Raw genomic sequence first — 19183 nt, forward strand, 5'->3', positions numbered from 1 at the left:
TCATGTCAGGCTGCCAGATAGCATGTGGGAGCTGTCTGAAGGGACTTTCTGCATAGGACATGCCTGCAACAAGGGGCTTTGCCTTTATAAGTCCCATCCCCGCTGCCACATGCATCGTAGTCCAGGTTACCCAGCTCTGAAAGGCCAGTTCTAAATAGGGCCTCATGGCATTCCCTGGGATCTGCCACCTTTGTGTGCTTGAGGGTTCCCCCTTCTGCCAGCTGGACTTTCCCTTAGGGAGTCCTGGCAGGGTCTGTCTATCCTGTTCCATGCCAGAGTGCACTGGATTGTTTCCCCACAATACACTTGGTAACAAGAAAGTCTTGCCTCCAGGGCAGGGGCAATGCCTTGGCTGTAAGCTGCCATGTGCCTTCCCAGGCAGCCCACACATGAGCTTGGACCTTCAGCCCAAGTGAACGATGGCCCCCTCCCACCTTGGCAAACAGCAGCTGTTCAGGCACCTGCATGGATTTTACTCCTGGCCGGGAGGGTTTGTGGAGAATGCGCCCACAGTGTCTGGATCATGAGCTCTCTGGGGCATGAGCAGTCTTGGCTTGTTTGCCCAGCCCCTAGCACAGCAGGGTCCTGCTCCCCATCTGAGGTCCCCAGGTGCTACCACCACTCGAACCCTTCTTAGAAAGCACATTTACAGTAACTGGCAGAAGTCAGCATTTCCTGCTGCCATGTGTTTAAATGGGGGAAAGAGCTAGACATGTTCCACTCACAAAGCAAGGATTTCAGGGTGAAGCAGCCAACAGCTGACTGCTGCTGCATATCCAGTCTTGCTTTGGAACTCAGCCTGCGTTTCCTTAGAGGGATATTTCACTTCCAGTCCCCACCGCATGCCTGACTTTGCAGCTCTCCTCTCTGCAGGACCCTCCATCTCCATGTGCTGCATGCATTGCATTGCAGGGCACATCCCCTCCAGCAGGGGGCAGCACACACATGCACATGCAGACACACCCAGAGCAGGGCTCATCCCCTCCAGCAGGGGGCAGCGCTTGCACACGTGCACACACATATACACACACACGCTATTGTTCCTGGTCACTGACACCCCCCACTACGCTGCCCCCCACAGCCCGTGAACTACGACCTCACCAAGAACTACCTGGACCTGGTGGTGACCTACACGTCTGTCATCCTGTTGCTGTCACGTATCGAGGACCGCAAAGCCCTGATTGGGATGTACAACTGTGCCCATGAGATGATCCAGGGCAGCGGGTGAGAGGGAACTGGGGGGAGGGGACTGAGGGGGGTTGTGCAGGAGAGGGTGGTTCACACAACGCTGGGCTGGGCCACGGGATCCCTGCTGCCAGGTATGTGTGGGTCAGACGGCTCCGGGGGCAGTGTACAAATCCCAGAGGTAGTGCTCATGTGGAAGAGTGAGGTGCACTGGCAAAGCCAGCAAGGTCATTTGCCATGAGGTGCATGACCCAGGCATTGCATTGCAGTTCAGGGAGGGATGCACAACCCAGGCATTGGGGGGCAGTTTGCTGAGGGTTGCATGACGCAGGCAGTGGGAACAGTTTGCTGAGGGGGCATGAACCAAATCTCTGCCCTTGCTGTCCCCATGCAGCGACCCCTGCTACGCTCGGCTGGCCCAGATGGTGCTGGAGTATGACACCCCACTCAAGGAACTCACAGAGGAGTTCAGGCCTCACACCAAGGTGAGTGACACTGGCAATGGGCTATGCTCATGGGGGGAGGGGGTGGCTGGCACTAGTGATAATCACTGGGCACAGCGAGGGGCTGTGGACCGGGGGAGGGGGTGGCTGGCACTAGTGATATCTGCTGTTCCCAGCTGTCACTGCATGAGAGCAGAGTCTGGGCTGCATGCACGGTCCTGTGAGAGGGCCGGCACTACCATTTAGGCAGCCTAGGCAATCGCCTAGGGCGCCAGAATAAATGGTGGGTGCCGTTTTGCCGGAGGGGGCTGCAGGTGGATCCGGTGGAGCTGCCGCAGTGGTGCCTGCGGAGGGTCCACTGGTCCGCAGCTCCGGTGGAGCTGCCGCAGTTGTGCCTGCGAACAGTCGGCTGCTCGCGCGGCTCCGGTGGATGTCCCACAGGCACGACTGCGGCAGCTCCACTGGCACCGCGAAGCTCCGGACCCTCTGCAGCACCACTGCGGGCAGCTCCACCGGAGCCGCGGACCAGCGCGCGGGGCGGCGAAATTCCCATCTGTCTAGGGCGCTCAAACCCCTAGCGCCGGTCCTGCCCTCACCCCTGGCCTTTTCATTGGACCCCTGCCCCCTGAGCCCCCTGACCCCTTCCTTTCCGCAACCCGAAACGACTGCACACCCTGCAGCTGATTCGTGCTGAACCGCACCTAGGGAACAACTCTACACGCTCGTGCTGCACACAGAGCACTTCCTCACCCTTGTTTCCCGCCCCGATACCAAGCGGCTGGATGAGGAACCCCGGTGGTCCAGCCTGTACTTCACCTTGGTCCCTTGGCCTGTTAGGGACATTGGTTGGCTACTCCTTCATGGAGCCTTGAGCACAGGCGTGTACCTGGCGTGACTCACCTCCATCCTGATGCCTGTCCATTTTGCAGCGTGAGGGAGACCCTGACGCTCACCTATCTGCAATGTGCCAGGTTGCAGCCCCTTTTCCGGCTCCTTCAGAACCTCCTGCTGAGGTTCTGGCTGCACTTTTCCCCACACCTCTTCATATACACACACCCTGTCTGCAGCCCCACGAAATCACAAGACCTTCTCAGCAACCTCCTCCCGGTGCTGGCCAAAGTGCCTGTCCACAGCACCAGGAGGAGGTTGCTAGACGAGGGGGTGCTCTGCGACAGTGGGTCCTATTTCCGTTCCTCCCTTGTCTCATGCATCCGGGCAGAGTTCCTATGGGTGGCGTCTACTGGCTCTCTAGATACCTTTGAGGAGCAGTGTGTGCTGTCCAGGGTACTTTGCTCAGTGTCTCCCTCTGGATCCCTGCTTTTGAACCTATGACTCTGTGATGAGCTCCTTGGGGTGTAGCTTGGAACTCTGGGACTGCTGTGGCCCCTTTGGTTTCTGCAGCCTGGGAGGTATAGAAAGTCACACCTCCCCCCTTAGGTTACTGCAGGAGGGTTGGTCATTGACTAACTCAAAGGCAGTTTGTGTTATAGTTCTCTTGGCATCCAGCCATCAAGGCCATGAGGTGGCGTGCCTCAGTTTCCCCATTCACACACAGCAAACCAGATTTGTTATGGTTTCTTTGCTGTGATAACCTTTAAATCTGCTTACAGGTATTAACTGAGAACTGGCATTACCATAAGCCAGGGGTGGCCAACGTGAGCCTGAGAAGGACCCACAATTTACCAATGTACATTGCCAAAGAGCTACAGTAATACATCAGGAGCCCTTGATCAACCTGCCCCCTGCTCCCAGTGCCTCCCACCCACCAGCAGCCCCTCCATCAGCACCTTCCCTTCCCTCCTCATCAGCTGTTTCCTGGCATGCAGGAGGCTCTGGGAGTGAGCAGGGAGGAATGAGGGCACGGCACGCTCAGGGCAGGGGGTGAGAGGGGGCGGAGTGGGGGCAGGGCCAGTGGGGTTGAGCAGTGAGCACCCTCTGGCACATTGGAAAGTTGGCACCTGTAGCTCCAGCCCCAGAGTCGGCGTCTATACAAGGAGCAGCATATTAACTCCTGAAGAGCCGCGTGCAGCTCCGGAGCCCCAGGCTGGCTGCCCATTCCATAAGGTTTAATGTCAGTAACAAAATTCTTATCCCAAAACTTAACATTAATACCAACTTTTTGTTTATCACAGATGGGTGTTTACAAATATCTTTATGATACCACACCTCCTGTTCAGACAGTGTAGTATGAGGTTAGTTTGTTCGGTACCCAGGGTGTCTTTGACTCTCTCCCGTGTAATCAGTCACTGGTTTTTCTTTCCCTCAGTGTTCCCCTCTGCATGGGCTCTTAATTTAATTACTTTTCTAGGATTTTAATGTCTCAGGGTCTGGCCAGATAAGGGTCCAGGTGGATTCTGCACACTGGCTGATCTTTGGGGGGCTACCTCCCAACCCCAGGACTGTACATATGCAAAAAATCCAGCTTTCTTTTTGGGGTTACTCAGTGTTTTCCCCTCCCAGCTCTGAGTCCTTCCCTGCCCCCTAGAGGGCTGTGATCTGTGCTCTCTGGGCTAGGTGTGTTTATTCTTTGATCAGATTCAACTTTTCTCAACAGCTCTCTCATAACTGCTCCCTGTCTCTCACCAGCCTAGGGGAAAATACCCTCTTCTCTGTCAGATGGGTTATTTCTGCTCTCACATACTGCCACCTGGCAGTTTTCTGCTCTCAACTTCTCTGCTGTCACAGGCATTGGAGCTGCATCTTGGTTTAAAAAGACAGTTAGGTTTCAAACATATCAGAAATAGCATCCTGAAAAACTGGGACCTGGATTGGGGTACCCTCCCCCACCCCTTTCTCTGTCCCTGAGAAGTCAGCTGTGTGACTCTTCCCCTCCAGGAGGTCAGTTACACAGTTCCTTCTCAGAACCTGGGTCACAGGCTGAGTGTCTGGATGCACAGATGTTGACTCAGCCATCCAGTCCTGGACATCCTCTCCCAAGTGTCCAGTGAGGAGACATTCCTGTACCCCTACTATTTCTTCTCCAGTCTCCTCCTCTGGGCCCCCTCCCAAGACACATTTCTCTGTGCTCCCTAGGAAGGGGTCCCCTCCCTTGTTCAGCTGCAAAACTCTGGACAGTTTCCTTAATCACTGACACCTCTCCTGCCCCTGCACCTGCACCTGAGGGCATGTTGCCTTCTGCTGGAAAGGAGCTAGTCTCTGGCCCTCCCATTCTTGGAAGCACCCTGCTTCCCTGTGTTACAGAGTCACCGGAATCCTCACCCACCTCAGTGGTTTCTGAGATCCCCTGCCCCTTCCCTGGGCTCTCCTCTGGGACACATTGCTCTCTGCTCCCTAAAGCCGGGTTTATCTCTGGTTCAAGCTGCAACTTGCTGACAGCTAACAACCTGGATAGTTCTCTCCTGGCAGGCGTTACACCCCCATCCCTTCCAGCTGCAGTGCAGGAGTTGGTCTCAACCACCCTCCCACCTGGAAGCATGTGGCTTCCCTCTGCTGCAGAGGAATCAAGGAGACTCTCTCCCATTCTCTCAGTAGTTCCTGAGACCTTACCCTTTCCCTTGGGGATCCCAGCATAAAACTCATTCTTGCTGTGGGTAAATACCTCAATCTGAGGTACACAGAAAAAATCATTACCAAGAAGCAGGTCGACTAGGAGGTGTTCCACTACCCCCACTCTCAAAACACTTTCCAAATCTTCTCACACCACATGGGTTTTAGCTCGTGGTACAAGGAATCTGCTTTCACGGACCCCACAATCTCTGCCATTTGGCCAGGTAACATACTGGCCTTTGAAACCACACTCTGCTTAACCGGAGAGATCTGGGCCCCTGTATCCCTCTGCCCCAAGTACTCCCTGCAATTAATTTTGATAATCTTAACATGCTCCATATCTGGTTCTGCAGAGGCTAACCTCACAAAACCAATATGATAGATTCCAGTTGCTTGGGGGGTTTCTGTGTTGAGGACGGCAGAACTAACATGAGCTGTTGGTTGCCTGCTTCCTCCTAGCACAGGGCGTTTATTCCTCAGATGCTGGTTGGACTTACATTGATAGCACCTTTTGGGCTCTCCTGCTTTTACAGGACGTTTGGGACAAGGGTTAGAGGAATGGATTTGGGGAGGTGAGTACTCGGCCTCCCAGCCATCCTCTCTCTTGCTAGGGATAAAATGGGATCTTCCCTTCCCACCAGCTTTAAACACCTCTTTCAGTGGGTTGTTTTCAATAGACACCTGGGTCCATTCAAAAGCATCAGCAAGAGACGCCATCTCATGCACAGACTTTACATCTTTGTCCCATAGACGCTGCTTTACATCAGCCTTACATGTGTCTAGGAAATGCTCTGGAGCAACAAGCTCCCGCATTCCCTCAAAGCTTGTAACACCTTTGCCCCTCAGCCACTTTCCCATCAAATCTTTCATTTTGTTCTCATATTCCCCATTACTCATACCAGTATCCCTCTCAACATTCCTAAATTTAATGCTGTATGTTTCAGGGGAATCTGAAACCTTCGCAAAAGCATGTTTTAAAATTTACAATAGTCTAAAAGCATCCTCAATAGGCATTTCATTTAATACCTTTAGAGCTTTACCAGTTAATTTTGCAATCAGGGCAGGAACTCTCTTAGCCTCAGGGATCTCATGCACTGCACGCAGCCTTTCAACGGTGCTCAGATATTCAGCAATATTGTCTGCCTCATTGTATGCAGGACATAAATGGTCCCAATTGTGGATTTTTGGAGTGATGGGAATTGCTGGGACTGGTGGGTTCTGGTTCTGCTTCTCTAGCAGGTTCACTTGGTGTTTTTGCTCTCTCTCTCTCCTCCTACTCTCCTTTATCTCCAGTTCTTTCAGGTCCAATAGTCTCTGGTGCTCCCTCTCCTTTTCTGCAATTTGCAGTTTCAAAAGCTCTTTCACAATCGCTTCACTGCTTTCACTCATTTTCCTGATTTTTCTATCCCTTCTTCCCTCGCCCAAAATAAGCAAAGAGAATATAAACCGGTAGCCTCCTCCTGACTCTCCTTAGCCACCACACTTAAAGCCTTCACTTAAAATCTTTACACCAGTGTATGAAGTGCAAATCTTGCTCAGTACAACAAGCTGTGTATTTCACCCTGCTCGCGGGCCACCGTAATGAGATCCCCGGGGTGCAGCCTGGGACCGTGGGACCGCTTTGCCCCCTTAACTCTCTCCAGCCTGGGCTGTCTCTCACGATGCCTTGTTAGTGACCAGCAGCAAACCCCTCCAGGTGCTGCTATCACTCAGCACAACAGCATGTGGAGCCCCACGCCCAGCTAGATTGCATGGATGCTCCCAGAGCCACTCCACAAATCACACCGAAAAAGGGACCAGAGCCAAATCCCCACAGCTCCCAGCACTGTACCCCAGGAATATACCATCTTGCACTGCTCAAGATGAGCAATGCAGATTTATTAATTGGTTCACCGCTTCATTAATGGAAAGTGGATATACACTAGCCTTTGCAAAACCTGAGATTTTCCCCACACTTCAGACAAACTCACTGGTAAAGATAAACAATTAAACATATTTATTGACTGTAAAAGGTAGCTTTTAAGTGATATTGAGTGATTGGCAAAAAGTCAGTTAGTTACCAAAAGAAAAATAAATTTAAGCACACAGTCTAAACTCTCGACCCTATTAGACTGGGCAACATCTAGCTTAAGCAGTTTTTCTCACTCCACTGGATATTGCAGTCCATAGTATACAGATTTCCTCCTTGAAATCTGGGCCAGTCCCCTCAGCTGGAGGCTTCAAAGTGTCCTTGATGCCTGCAGCGTAGGTGGGTGAAGGAGAAAGGCCCAGTATGTCTGCTTTATACCTCTGTCTACTCTATCTGTCCATCCTGTCTGTTTTATACCCTCAGTCCATGTGCTCGGGGACCACAAGTCCAGGCATGTCTGGGGGGCACTGCTGAGTCTCCAGGCAAGGTTGAGCAATTCCCCTGGTGTGGCCTTGTGCAGGTGAATCACTGAATTGTAGCTCCCTTGCTGGACAATGGTTGTTGATGGGTTGTTTGAAACCCCACACTGATGTTGGTTACTTTCCTTGCTGTTGCTTCTGGGGAGCTAATGTCTGGTTGATTCCCCAATTTACAGCATGTTTTAGTGACCACCATACAACACACTTCTCATAACTTCATATGCATTAATGATACACATATATGGATAGAGAAATGACTTTCAGCAGATCATAACCTTTCCCCTGATACCTTACAAGGCATGCTTTGTATGATTATATGAAAATGAAGAATATGGGGCTTATAGGATGCTTCCCCAAGGTATAGAACAGCGGTTCTCAAACTTTTGTACTGGTGATCCCTTTCACATAGCAAGCGTCTGAGTGCAACACCCCCCTTATAAATTAAAAACACTTTTTATATATTTAAGACCATTATAAATGCTGGAAGCAAAGTGGAGTTTGGGGCGGAGGCTGACAGCTCGTGACTCCGCATGTAATAACCTCACACCCCCCTGAGGGGCTCTGATCCCCAGTTTGAGAACCCCTGCTATAGAATGTTACAGACCCCCACTCCCGACTCTGTTCTTCCTGAGTTGTCCCCTGCACTCGGTTGAACCCTGGGTTCAGTGGCTCCTCCTGTAAGATTTGGGGAGGGGTCTTTAGATCTGGACAGGCTTGTGCCCACCTGCCACCTGGAATTCAGGAAGGCACAGCTGGCATGCAGTTGTGCCAGCCTGGCCTGGTGTGCATATGTGCTTATGCTGACAGTGCACGTGAGGGGCTGGACGCGGCTTGTGGGGCAATGTGTGTGAGACCGGAAGTGTGGTATGGACAGCTCCTGGCTCGCTCCAGATTCGCAGCCAGAGGCAGCTGAGATCTGAACCTGCCCCAGCAGGTCTGGCCTGACATCCAGCCCCAAACCTAGCTCCACATAACGCTTTATGCCTGGCCCCAGGCCCCCTATGGTGCTATCCTCACCTGAGAGCAGCACATGGTTACGGGCCCATTTCTGGCCCCCAGCATTCCTTCTAGGAGGTTGCGTAGTTGTAGCTGTAGCTGTTGTATTGCTGCTGCTGCCTCTGCTAACTGCCCCCTGCCCCTTCCAGGCCGTCACCAGTGCACTTCTGTCTCTCCATTTCCTCTTTGTCCGGAGGAACCAGTCAGCCGAGCAGTGGCGCAGCGACCAGCTCCTGAGCCTGATCAGCAACTCGGCCACCATGCTGAGCCTGGCCAGCTCGGATGTCGTGAGTCTGGCCTTCCGGGGCCTCGGGGTGCAGAGCTCAAGGGGTGTTGCCCGCAGGACACTGTATGATGGCTCTGCCCGCAGCTGGCTCGCCCAGCTGAGGGGATCCCAGGGGGCTGGGACAGACCCCCACACCTTGCCCAGCAGTGTAGGGACCAGTGTAGGGACTCCCAGCATGCATGGCCAATCCCTCTCTGTGGGGAGCTGTCGTAAACAGATAGCTAAGGGTTAATGTCTCTTTCACCTCAAAAAAAGTAACCTGAAGCACCTGACCAGAGGACCAATCAGGAAACCGGATTTTTTCAACTCTGGGTGGAAGAAAGTTTGTGTCTGGGTTCTTTGTCTTCTGTCTGCCTCTCTCTCAGCTATGAGTAGGATTTCTATTTCCTGCTTTCTAATCTTATGTTTCCAAGTTGTAAGTACAAAGTTGGTTTTTTTGTTTTGTATTTACATGTCTCTAGTTGCTGGAGTGCTTTGAATTGTATTCTTTTTGAATAAGGCTGTTTATTCAATATTCTTTTAAGCAATTGACCCTGTATTTGTCACCTTAATATAGAGAGACCATTTGTATGTATTGTTCTTTCTTTTTTATATAAAGCTTTCTTTTAAGACCTGTTGGAGTTTTTCTTTAGTGAGGAACTCCAGGGAATTGGGTCTGCAGCTCACAAGGGAATTGGTGGGAGGAAGAAGTCAGAGGGAGATCTGTGTGTGTTAGATTTACTAGTCTGACTTTGCATTCCCTCTGAGTGAAAAGGGAAGTAATTCTGTTTTCCAGGACTGGGAACGGGGAGGGTGGAGTCCCTCTGCTTAGATTCACGGAGGTTGCTTCTGGGTAGCTTTCCAGGAGCACCTGGAGGGGGGAAGGGAAAAAGGATTATTTCCCTTTGTTGTGAGACTCAAGGGATTTGGGTCTTGGGGTCCCCAGGGAAGGTTTTTGGGGGGGACCAGAGTGCCCCAAAACACTCTTAATTTTTTGGGTGGTGGCAGCAGTACCAGGTCCAAGCTGGTAACTAAGCTTGGAGGTTTTCATGCTAACCCCCATATTTTGGACGCTAAGGTCCAAATCTGGGACTAAGTTATGACAGGAGCGAGGGCAGTCGCCATGCCAGGGTGACTCTTGGTGCAGCCATTCATGTAGGACCCGGTGATCCCAAGTGCTTGGCCATGGGGACTTGGGGGCTGGGTCAGCTCACAGGGCCAAGGGGGTAGTGAGAGTCAAGAGCCAGGACAGCGGCTCTGCCCGTGTCCGTTCCTACTGGCGAGTGGCTGGGAAGGGCCGTGGAGAGCAACGCTGAGGAACGGCCCCTCTCTCCACAGACGGCCTGCGAGTACCTGTCACTAGAGGTGATCGAGCGCTGGATACTGAGTAAGTCACTCTGCACCTGGTGGGAAGGGCCCTCGGGGGGGCCCATGCCCCACCTGGCATCCACCCATCCCCATACGCACCCTTCACAGTACGAGGCTCCCAGTGTGGTGGGCAGGCAGTTGGCAGGGAAGGGTTAGCACTCATCACGTCACCTGCCTGGTCCTGGGGGATCAGGCAGGTCCCACCTCTCTGAAGGTTACAAGCACCAGAGACCAGAGAATGCCCAGCCCAGCCAGGAGCCCGGCCCCGGACCCCTGCCCAGCCCTGGTCATTATCTCACACTAGCAGCCCCAATCAGGGGCCTTGGTGCTGGGGATCGCTGCCCCTTTTGGCCTAGCAGCACCCGCGTCTGCTGACCTCTGGATGCCTGGCAGTGCCTGCTCGCCCCCTGGTGATGGGAGGGGGCAGGATGGGGAGTTGGGGTTGGCGGCTCCTCTGTGCCCCTTGTGCCCCTGACATCCCCCTCACTATGCCCCTTCCCCTCCTGTACCCTTATGCCCTTCACCCCTGCCACCTACTGTATCCCTGACATGCCGCACCCCAGGGTCCCTCGCCCCCTGCCACCCCACACCCAGTGCCCCTCATCCCTGCCGCTTCCTCCCAGTGCCCTGCCATGCACCTGCAAACCCACCCCCTGTGCCTCCTGACCCCTGCTGCCCCAGCCCCTGTGCCCCTCACCCCTGCTGACTCCTCCCTGCGCCCTGATACCTACTGTATGCCTGCCATGCCCCACCCCGGGGCCCCTCGCTCCTGTTGCCCCAGCCCCTCTGCCCCTCGCTCCTGCCACCTCCTCTCCTAACCTGCCACATTCTGCATCCCTGCCAAGCCCCTGTGCCCCTTGCCCCCCGCCGCCCCACCCCTGTGTTCCTCACCTCCCTGCTGTGCCCCTGACCCCTCCCCTCTGCCCCTCCCTGCAGTTGGCTTCCTCCTGTGCCACGGCTGCCTGAGCTCGAACCCGCAGTGCCTGGAGCTGTGGAAGCTGGGCCTGCAGGGCTCGCTCTACATCAGCCTCATCCACGACGACGCCCTGCAGCTCCACAAGGTCACTGAGGAGTTCTTCGGCAGTCTGAAAGGGTAACAGGGCGCTGGGGGGGCAGCAGGTGGGGGGTGCTGGCATGCGTGGGGACTGGCATGGGCATGGAGGGTGGCTGCTGGGGCAAGGCAGGTTGGGGGTGGAAGGCAGGTGGTGGGGGCAGGGGGGCGTCTGGCAGGGAGGTAGAGCGTAGCTGCTTAGGGCAGGGCAGTGGCAGGGAGGCAGTGGGCAGCTGGTGTGGGTGGGTGGCTGGTGAAGGTTGGAGGGGGATCCCCAGGGAAGGGCAGGGAGCGCCCAAAGTGACTAGTACAGTGTCCCGGCTCCCAGGATCGGTGCCACACCCCAGCTTTGGGACAGGCCCTTGGAGGGACCCCTTTAATGTGCTGGACCCCAAGGTGGTCTCACTTCCTCCAGGGCAGCCATGGGGCCTCCCAGCCTCCTGAGACTGACGCTCGGGGCTCCAGCCCTCCTGCCCCACCCTGGGAGCTCTGCTCAGCAGCTCCCTGAGCCAGGCTCCTGGTGCTGCTGGGTCCCCTCATCAGAGCGGCCCCTTCCCCATCTCCCCCAGCCCAGCTGTGTCCCCTGGAGCCCAGTACTGCAGTCCTCAGCAGAGCGACCCAAAGGGGAAAGCACAGGCTGACCTGGCCAGGTCGGGGCCCCAGGGAGCTCCTTTTTCAGGCCTCATGTCTCCCTCTCTGATTTCCTCCCTTCCTCAGCTCCCAGGGGCTGGGAGTTCCTTCCAGCAGCCAACACTCAGTCACCCACTCCCCTCCGCCCAGGCCTGCTCTCCAGAGGAGCCTGCTCCTCCCACTTGGCCCTGGGCATGAGGTGTCACTGTCCTGGTGACTGGGCTTTCCATTGAGATGGGTCAGCCTCAGCCAGACTTTTAGTGACCTTCAGGGTCAGCTAGCCAGGCAACCCTCCCTCCCTGCCTCATCTCTTAGCCAGCTCCGAGTGCAAACTTACCCCTTGTCCCCTTCACAGGTAGCAATGCACAGTCTGGGGGAAACTGAGGCACGTACAGGCATCAGAAATATTACAGAAAATTCCCACTTTGTCACATGCAGCAAAGTCTGTGCTGGAATCTGGTGGGTTGGGGATGGGTGGGGGCTGAGCTGCGCTGGGGGCGGTGCCAGGGGTTCTGCTTCAGGGGGCTGCACTGGGGGCTGTGCTAGGGCTTTGCCGGGGGTCAGGGCTGGCTGGGGGCTGCCCTGGTGATCAGTACTCACTCTCGCCCCCTCTGCAGGTACGGGAAGCAGGCGACTGATGTCAAGGAGTGCAAGGAGCACGCTGTGGCGCACAGGTAAAGGGTGCCTGGGCCTTGAGCACCATCCATACCTGGGTCCTGGGTCATCCATGAGGATGGGGGTTAGTGCCTGTGGTGGGGAGGTCCCCTTGGCACTGGTCAGTTCCCATTGCAGTGTGGGCAGGGCAGGCGTCCAACACGCCTCTGCTAACACACAGCACCTCGTGCTGCTCCAGTCCTGCCCCACTGCCCTACCCATGCCCCCAGTCCCCCCCCCCCCGGTAGTCCCTGCTATCCCAGCCCTGGGCTCCTCCACCACCGCCCTACCAGTGCCTCCAGTCCCGCTCTGCAGCCCCTGCTATCCCAGCCCTGGGCTTCCTTCCAGCTCTGACAGTGTCCCCAGTCTCCTTCCACAGCCCCTGCTATCCCAGCCCTGGGTTCCCCCCCAGCTCTGACAGTGCCCCCAGTCCTGCCCCACAGCCCCTGCTATCCCAGCCCTGGGCTCCCTCCCAGATCTGACAGTGCTCCTCAAGCCCGACCCATGGCCCTTGCTGTCCCAGCCCCACACTGGTTTCAGGGATGAGAGATATTTGCCCCTCATTACTCCCCTGATGCGGCTGCCCCACCCAACCCCTCTGCATGGCCCTGCTGTAGCCGCATCCACAATGGAGTGAGCAGCCTTGGACACCCTGGGGCTGGGCTGGGCTGTGGGGTGGGCATGGAACTGAGGTGGGGGTGGACAGTGCAGTGTCCAGTGCAATCACCGGCCCCCCTTGCCCAGTGGCCAGTTGCACCGGAACCGGCGGGCTTTCCTACGCAACGCATTGCGGGAGCTGGAGGTGCTGCTGAGCCACCAGCCGGGGCTGCTGGGCCCTAAGGTGAGGGGGCAGGGCGGGGCTGGAACTGGGAAGGGGAGTGAGCGTGTCTGTGTGCATGCGTGTGCATGTGTGTGAACATGTATGGTCCCTGTGGTGCCATGTGTTTTTATGTCCAGTGCCCCTCTGCCCCACATCCTGCCGGTCACACTGACAGGGAGTGCTCCGGTCTCTGCCCTGCAGTCCCAGGTCTGGGGAGACAAGGGGTCTCACCCGATGGTCAGACCATGCAACGCTCCTCCGGTTCCAGCAGTTCCAGACGGCTGGCCAATCTCCCGCTGTGCTCCCTCTCGTCTCTTGTTCAGTCCCAGTCAGTGTCTGAGCCTCAGGCCCTCGGCCGAGATGTCCCCTGGGGTTCCTCTGTCTTGGGTAGGCTCAAGGGTGCATCTTCCCTGGGCAGTGAGGCAACGGGCTCAGCCCCAGGCTGTCCCTTGTCCCCGGTCCTGTGACAAGTTTCTCGCCCTCGGCTTTGGAGCCTAATAGCCCACGTGTCCACAGCTCAGACATAATTTCCTGTACCAAGGTCTGGCAATACCAGGACAATCAGTTCTTAGCTCTCAGCAGAGCCCCCCTCGTCCCTCTGCAGTGCCATAGGGAGGAAATGGTCAGACACAGACGTAAACCCGCCAGGGCACGTGTGGGCCTGCCTGCGTCGCGGGGCCATGCCGTGAGGTTTGTTTCCTCTCCGTTGCCCCTGTGAAGAGATTCCCCCCATCCCAGGTAGCCCTGAATGACCCCATGCCCCTGGCTGCCCGTGAGGGGAGGTTATTTGGCTCTGATGGCCCCTCCCCTGTTTGCTGTCTGGTTTGTGGTGGTGCCTGTGAGCCCTGCCTGGAGCTGACCCCACCGATCTCCGCCCTGCCAGGCTCTCTGCGTCTTCGTGGCGCTCTCCTTGTGCCGCGACGAGGTGAACTGGCTGGTGCGTCACGCTGAGCATGTCACCGAGACCCCTGAGGACTACGCTGCCAGGTCAGGGCAGGGCCAGGCTTGCAGGAGGCGGGGTGGGACTGGGGGGATGGGACCTGAGGCATCCTGGGCAAGGGCTGGTGGTCCAAGATGAAGTCTGGTTGTCAGGGAGTGGGGGGTAGGGACTGGCTTTGGGGTGGTCTGGATCTTCGGGGTGGGCCAGACCCTGGGTGGGTCTGGTTCTGGGTGTGACAGGCCGTGGTGGCTCTGTCAGGGGCAGGCCAGTCCCTGGGTGGGTCTGGCTATTGGGGCTGGAGGACCCTGAGGGTGCCTGGCTCTGCTTGGGGGAGGGACCGGCACTGGGAGGGTCTGGTTCTGTGTGTGGGGGAATTGGTGGGGGCTGGCTCCGTGTGTGTGTTGGGGGGGTAGGCCCATTGTGGGTCCGGCGTGGAGAGGGGGAGGCGCTGGGCAGGTCTGGCTCTGGGGAGGGGAGGCAGTGTGGGCGGGTATCTGGCTCCTGAGGGGGACAGGCCCATGGAGAGTCTGGCTCTGTGTGGGATAGGCACTGGGAGTCTGGGTCTGGGGGTGGGAATTGGTGGGGGCTGGCTCCGTGTGTGTGTTGGGGGGGTAGGCCCATTGTGGGTCCGGCGTGGAGAGGGGGAGGCGCTGGGCAGGTCTGGCTCTGGGGAGGGGAGGCAGTGTAGCGGGGTCTCTGACTCTTGAGAGGGACAGGCCCGTAGTGGGTCTGGCTCTGTGGCGAGTAGACACTTGTGAGGGACCTGGTTCTTGAAGGGGACAGGCACTAGAGGGTGTCTGGCTCTTGTGGGGGGGAGACAGACACTATTCACTGTAAGATATGGGAGTCTGTGTGGGCCCCATGCTGAGTGGGGTGCACTGGACCCATGGGCCCCCTGGGCAGACGAGAAGGTTGGGGTTTCTGCTCAGGGCCCGCAGCATGGGGGCGTTGGTTTGGGGGTAGGAAATTGAACCAAGTGACATGGCATTAATTTGTGGCCCTGGTGACAATCCTGTGCCCAATTCAGCCAGAAGCGCGTGGCCCATACCCCAGCACAGGTGTGCGAAGGGGGTGCAGCTGCTGCAAGGCCCAAGTGGCAGCTGCTCTGGCTGGCATGGCCTGACAGGATGTGAGCCAAGAGCAAGCGAGGGGAGATGGGAAATGACCCCTGCGGGGAAGAGGAGACGCTGTGGATCCTGCCCTGGGGGTTGGGGAGTCGGCAGCCCCAGCACTGCAGGCCAGACTGCTGTCAGGAGAGCTAAAGCAGCTCCCTGTAGCATTGGAAAATGCTCTGGTGAAACACTTCAGGTTCTCCATGGATTATCTTCACACAGAGCAGGTCAAAGGGTGACTGGATCACAGTCCCTAGTACCTGCCAGCGGGGAAATGGAAAAAGGTGCATTTAGGCTCCTCAGTCTAGCAGACAAATGTCTGACGTGCTCCAGCGGCTGGTTGCTGAAGACGGCCCGCGAGCTGATTTTCAGTGGCATTCACGCTGCCCTGGCCACCAGTCTGGGGGGCTCTGCATTTTAATTTAATTTTAAATGAAGCTTTTTAATCATTTTAAAAACCTTATTTACTTTACATACAACAATAGTTTAGTGATATATTATAGACTTATGGAAAGAGACCTTCTAAAAATGTTAAAATGTCTGACTGGCACGCGACACCTTAAATTAGAATAAATAAATGAAGACTCGGCACAGCACTACTGAAAGGTTGCTGACCCCTGAGCTAGACACATTCAGGCTGGAAATAATGAAATCAGGTTACCCAGGAGTGTGGAGGGTTCTCCACCGCTGGCAATTTCGAAAAGGTCTGCTCGAGTTCGAACAGGAATGTATTTGGGGAAGTCCTGTGGCCTGTGCTACTCAGGAGCTCAGACTCAGTGGTCAGAGGGGTCCCTTCTGGCCGTGGAATGTAGAGGGGAACGCTTGGCCGGTGGGTTGGTCAGCACTTCTCTGGACACCTGCGTGGGGGGGTGGCAGGAGTCCCATGGCACTGTGGTGGACACGGGGCTGCCCTGGGTACCCTGTTTCCAACTGGAGCTGTCAGATTCGGATTCAGCCCTGCCCACCCCCAGGTGCGGCGATATGGGGGGAGGGTTGTGGGATTGGTTCCCCAGTGACTCTGGCAGCAGGAGCCCGGGTGCAGCACTGCCTCCCTCAGAGGAGCCTGACCCAGGCCCTTGTCGCCCCTGCAGTCACTTCGCCAAGCTGCTGTTCCTCATGGAGCAGCTGCGTACCCTGGTGCACAGGCATGGCCCAGTGATCCAGCGCTACCACGTCCAGTACCTGGCTCGCTTCGACGCCCTGCTGCTCAGTGATATCATCCAGGTACGCTGAGGGGAAGGGCTCTGAGATCCATGCAGCCAGGACCCCGACAGTGAGACATGCAACCCTGGGATGGGAAAATTCCCTGGGGCTTGGGAGCCCTGCACTAGCCAGCCCCATCTCTGGGCAGGAACGCTGCCATCGCCATGGGCTCTCCACACCCCAGAATGCGCCCGCCCCGCTGCTTGCGAGAAGCCCCACTAAGCTGTGCCCATCTCTTTCAGAATCTGACCGTCTGCCCTGAGGAGGAGTCCATCGTCATGTCATCCTTCATCAGCACCCTGTCATCTCTCGCCTTGAAACAAGCTACGCAGGTGCCCCCACGGCTCCCTGCTGCACCCGGAGCAGCAGGTCCCTCCATGCGGTGTGCAGGCACCAGGCCATAGCTCCAGCCCAGAACATAAGAACATAAGAACGGCCATACTGGGTCAGACCAAAAGTCCATATAGCCCAGTATCCTGTCTTCCGACAGTGGCCAATGCCAGGTGCCCCAGAGAGAATGTACAGAACAGGTAATCACCAAGTGATCCATCCCCTGTCGCCCATTCCCAGGTTCTGACATACAGAGGCTAGGGACACCATCCCTGTCCATCCTGTCTAATAGCCATTGATGGACCTGTCCTCCATGAACGTATCCAGTTCTTTTTTCAACCCTGTTATAGTCTTGGCCTTCACAGTTGTCACGGAGTGTGGGGGAGTCCGGCCCTGCACCCCTCTTCCTGGGACCCACAGTGACTCTCAGCCAGTCAGTAAAACAGAAGGTTTATTGGACAACAGGAACACAGGTTACAGCAGAGCTTGCAGGCACAGTCAGGACCCCTCCACCGAGTCCTTCTGGGCTTTCAGGGTGCTTGGATCCTAGCTAGGATACCCTGAATTCCGCCCACACAGCCCCAAGCCCCAAACTCCAACTGCTTCCCTCCTGCCACTCCCTTCCTTTGTCCCCTTCCCGGGCAAAGGTGTTGACCTTTCCCCTCCCTTACCTAGCTCAGGTTACAGGCTCTGGCATCGTCCATCTCCTAAAGTCCTCCCCTGCTCTCCCACTCCCCACACAGACAGTCCCTACTGCATCACATCTCTCCCCCCTTCGAGACTGAACTGAGCGGGGTCACTCTGCCCAGTGACCTGGGGAAGTTCAGGGTCCCCTCTCCGGGACAACGCATCCGCTGTCAGGTTGGCACTTCCCTTCACATGGACCACGTCCATGTCATAGTCCTGCAGGAGCAGGCTCCACCTCAGGAGCTTGGCGTTGGCTCCTTTCATCTGGTGCAGCCAGGTCAGGGGAGAGTGGTCGGTGTACACGGTGAAGTGTCGCCCAAAGAGATATGGCTCTAGCTTCTTAAGGGCCCACACCATGGCCAGGCATTCCTTCTCGATGGCCGCGTAGCTTTGTTCCCGGGGTAGCAGCTTCTTACTCAGGTACACGATGGGGTGTCTCTCCCCCTTTTCATCCTCCTGCATTAACACCGCCCCCAGTCCCGTGTCTGAGGCATCGGTGAACACCATAAAGGGTTTGTCAAAATCTGGGTTTGCCAGAACTGGGTCGCTAACCAGAGCCTCCTTCAGCGCCCGGAAAGCCTCCTGGCACTGCTCAGTCCAGATCACCTTGTCTGGCTTCCCCTTTTTGCACAGTTCAGTGATGGGGCCGGCTATGGCACTGAAGTGGGGCACGAACCTTCGATAGTACCCCGCCATCCCAATAAAGGCCTGGACCTGCTTTTTGGTTTGGGGAGCAGGCCAGTCTCTGATCACCTCCACCTTGGCTGGTTCCGGCTTCAGGCAGCCGCTCCCCACCCGATGGCCCAGGTAAGATACTTCAGCCATCCCCACCTTGCACTTCTCAGCCTTTACTGTTAACCCAGCCTTTCGGAGTCGGTCCAGGACTTGTTTAACCTGGGACACGTGGTCCTCCCAGGTCTGGCTGAAGACGCAGATGTCGTCAATATACGCCACGGCAAAACTCTCCATCCCCCTCAGTAGCTGATCCACCAGGCGCTGGAAGGTGGCCGGCGCTCCCTTGAGGCCGAAGGGCAGGGTCAAAAACTCATAGAGCCCCAGAGGGGTGATAAAGGCCGATTTCAGCCTGGCATCTGCGTCCAGCGGCACTTGCCAGTAGCCTTTGGTAAGATCCATAGTGGTGAGGTACCGTGCACCTCCCAGCTTGTCTAGGAGCTCGTCAGGCCTGGGCATAGGGTAGGCATCAGATACGGTGATGGCATTGAGCTTTCGATAGTCCACACAGAACCGGATTGACCCATCCTTCTTGGGAACCAGCACTACTGGCGAGGCCCAAGGGCTGGAAGACGGCTGGATCACCCCCAAAGCCAGCATGTCCCTGACCTCTCTTTCAAGATCCTGGGCAGTCTTACCAGTGACCCGAAAAGGGGAGCATCTTATAGGGGGGTGTGACCCCGTCTCCACCCGGTGGACAGTCAAATTAGTGCGTCCAGGCTGGTTGGAAAACAGCTGTCTGTACAGATGCAGCACCCCTCTGATCTCAGCGTGCTGGCCCGGGGTCAGCTGATCAGAGAGGGGAATCGCCTCCAGGGGGGAACCAGTTTTTGTCCCAGGGAATAGATCCACTAAGGGGTCATCTCCCTGCC

General features: G+C 56.4%; 1 pseudogene; it reads left to right on the top strand.

Moving 5' to 3' along the window:
* The first annotated feature begins 419 nt into the window (after window positions 1-419).
* Window positions 420-19183, top strand: part of LOC127035565 (nck-associated protein 1-like) — a 51969-nt pseudogene continuing 33205 nt past the window's right edge.

The sequence above is a fragment of the Gopherus flavomarginatus genome, chromosome 16 (genome assembly GCF_025201925.1).
Source record: "Gopherus flavomarginatus isolate rGopFla2 chromosome 16, rGopFla2.mat.asm, whole genome shotgun sequence".
Lineage (NCBI taxonomy): Eukaryota > Metazoa > Chordata > Testudines > Testudinidae > Gopherus > Gopherus flavomarginatus.